The sequence below is a fragment of the Perognathus longimembris genome, unplaced genomic scaffold, assembly GCF_023159225.1.
Source record: "Perognathus longimembris pacificus isolate PPM17 unplaced genomic scaffold, ASM2315922v1 HiC_scaffold_5241, whole genome shotgun sequence".
NCBI classification, from domain to species: Eukaryota; Metazoa; Chordata; class Mammalia; order Rodentia; family Heteromyidae; genus Perognathus; species Perognathus longimembris.
The window spans coordinates 220,761-224,165 of NW_025960647.1; positions in this window are offsets into that span (position 1 = coordinate 220,761).

The following is a 3,405-nucleotide window of genomic DNA, read 5'->3' on the forward strand; positions in this document are numbered from 1 at the left end:
CAGAGAGGTGGTGCCTGGGCCTGGCTCAGGCAGGGTTTCCACGGCGGGGGCAAAAGGCGGTTGGGGGCGGCGGGTGGTAGCGGGCGTGTGGCTTGTGCCGCGAGTCTGGGTGGTTCCACGTGGTCTCAGGCTCGCGCTTCGTGGCCGATGAAGACGGGGTGAGCCGCCAGCGGCCCGGCACCGGGTGGTTTATCCCTGGCACCCCGGAGCCCTCCAGCGGCCCGGCACCGGGTGGTTTATCCCTGGCACCCCGGAGCCCTCCAGCGGCCCGGCACCGGGTGGTTTATCCCTGGCACCCCGGAGCCTCCAGCGGCCCGGCATCGCGGCATCTTTGGTTGGAGAAAAGGCCGAAGACAGTCACCTGGCTACTTCCTGCTGAACGGGGCCGTGGTGGGGTAGGATGCCGATTCGTCAGGGCACCTGGGTGGGTGGGTGGGTGGGGGGCAGTGGGCGGGCGAGTATTGGGGTGAAGGAGGAGCCGGTTGGCCGTTCCCCTGGTCATTTCCTGTATCCGCCCCGTGTACATTTTAAAAGGCAGGGAGCAAAAAGAAAACCAAGCAGAGTGAAATTACAGGTCCCGCCCGAGGCACTAGCCCCTGGGCCGCCATAGCCAGGTTGCTTTTATCCTGTGGTGGGCCTGTGACCCTTCCAGAGACCTGCCCTGTCACCTTCCCCTGCTGCCGGGCCAGGCTCTACACAGTCTTCAACTTCCACTTAAGCCAATTATAGCAATGAGGTGTGGCCTCCTTCACAGCCATGTTTGAATGTGTCCTCAAAAAGGATACTCTGAGTGGCTCGCGCCTGTCATCCCAGCTGCTCAGGAGGCTGAGATCTGAGGATCGCAGTTAGAAGCCAGCCGGGGCAGAAAAGGCCCTGTGAGACCCTCATCTCCAAAGAACCACTCAAAAACGGGGAGCGGAGCTGTGGCTCAAGAGGTAGAGAATTAGCCTTGAGGTAAAAGAGTCAGGGACGGCGCCCGATGCATGAGGTTAAGCCCCGTGACTGACAAAAAAACGTTGAAAAAAAGAAAAAAAGGATACTCTCCCAGTCCCTTAGAGGTTTGCGATTAGTAATACATTTTTCATTGGAACCTGAGAAGTGATTTATCTTCTGAGATGATTAAAATCTGGGCTATTTACCTTGTACATGACGGACATTTTTTTCAAGCCTACACGTTTTCTTTGCACTTAGTGTACCGTAGTAGATGTTTCCTCTCCAACTCCAGAGTGTGTGTGTGTGTAACTGATTAATGGAAGGTGAGATCCTCAGCTGATTGCCAGGCCTTGTCCCACCTGCCCAGCAGGAGTTGAATTCTACATGAGCTTGGAAAGGGACCCCTCCCCTCTAGAGGAAGGCCCTGCGGCTTTCATTTTGCTTTTGACCTCGTGAAACCCTGAGCCAGGAACCCAATCATGTTTTCCAAGAGTCCCGAGGAATAGAAACTGAGGTAAGTGGAGCTGTGGCTCTAAGTGGTAGAGCACTGGCCTTCAACCAAAGACATGGAGATAAGGAGTAGAGGTCTTGAGACCCTGGGATTGCTGAACTATGAGGATCATGGTTCAAAGCCAGCCCAAGTAGATAATCCATGAGCCTCTTTTCTTTCTTTGTTCTTCTTCTTTTTGTGTGTGTGTTGTGTCAGTTGTGGGGCTTGAACTCTGGGCATGGGCGCTGTCCCTGAGCTCTTCAGCTCTACACATGAGCCATAGCGTCACTTCCGGTTTTCTGGTGGTTAATCGGAGATGAGAGTCTCACGGACGTTCCTGCCTGGGCTGGCTTCAAACTGTGATCGTCAGAGCTCAGCCTCCTGAGTAGCTAGGATGACAGGCGGGAGCCACTGGCGCCCAGCTCAGGAGAGAGACTCTTATTGCCAATTAAACACCAAACCAAACCAGACCAAACCAACCAACCACCCCCCCAACCCACAAAAAAAAAAGAAAAAGAGAAAAAAACCAGCCAGAAGTGGCGCTGTGGCTCAAGGGTAGAGCACTAAGCTTGAGCAAAAAAGCTCAGGACGGTGCCCAGGCCCGCGTTCAAGCCCCAGGACCAGCATAGCACACAAAATGGTGAGTGCAACTTTCAGAAAGCTCTTTTAAAGGAAAAGGGTGCGCCTTTCCTTCCTCCTAGGCTGATACAATGGCTGGAGCCAAGGAGCCATCTTGGGTCAAGATGATATGATAAAGATGGTGGATATTGCATTTTGATGATCATAAAGTGGCCGTCAATCTCAGAACTCTTTATTTACAGATTCATTTATGTGAGGAATAATGTCTTACCTTGTTTAAGTTCTTGGTCATAAAGTATAATCAAATAGTGAATGCATATACGTGTGTGTATATATATATATACACACACACACACACACACATACATATAAATTCCTTTCTACAGTGCCAGGGATCAAACCCAGAGCCTCATGAGTGACACCATACGTATACTGTCATATTTCCACTTTTTTATTTTTGCCATTCCTGGGGCCTTGAACTCAGGGCCTGAGCACTGTCCCTGCCTTCTTTTTCTCAAGGCTAGCACTCTACCACTTGAGCCGCAGCGCCACTTCCGGCCTTTTCTGTGTCTGTGGTGCTGAGGCATCGAACCCAGGGCTTCATGCATGCGAGGCGAGCACTGTACCGCTAAGCCACATTCCCAGCCCCACGCTATAATAGTGACAGAGCCACTCGCGCCGGACCATTAGGACAGTGGGGTGAGGCATAGTTTATGAAACAGGCGGGGGAGCGTGGTTGGAAGGACGAGTCAGGGAATTGCAGGCACGGGCGATTTGGGAAGCAGAGTAAGCGCCACTCGGGAAGAAAGAGCGGAGCAGCAGGGCTGCGGGAGGTGCAGCACAGGCCGTTGAGGGGCGAGAGGAAGCAAGTGAGAGTCACCACGGAGGCCCAGAGCTGGGCCTCAGCGGTGGGGCCAGCAGGAGGTGGCCACGCAAGAGGACAGTCCACGCGGGCCCTTCCCGCCCTATCCCTGGCGCTCCCCCAACAGTCTCTCCGCCTGACAGTCTTGTGGTGCCGAGCAAACATATACACCCACGTCTGGGGGCGGGGCGGAGGTGGGGGGGACCTGGCACCCGGCGCCCCCCACTGCTGGCTATCCCAGGCATCCTGTGGAAGCCAGGCCTCCCCCCCTTCCCGTCCCCACAGCCTGGGGCTCCGCACGCCTCCCGTCCGGCCGGCCGGGCCGCTGCTCCTCCAGGAAGCCGGGCCCGCTGGGGCGGCCGGGGCCAGGCCATCTGGGCCCCGGTGGGAGGCCGGTGCGCACGACGCCCAGCCCATGTGCCCGGCCCAGCTGTCCCCGAATCGCACCGGGCGGGAGGCGGGGGCGGAGAGGCGGCCCCTCCCGAGCAGGGGGGGGGGGGCGGGGAGGGCGACGGCGGAGGGGGGTGCCGGGACGGGGGTG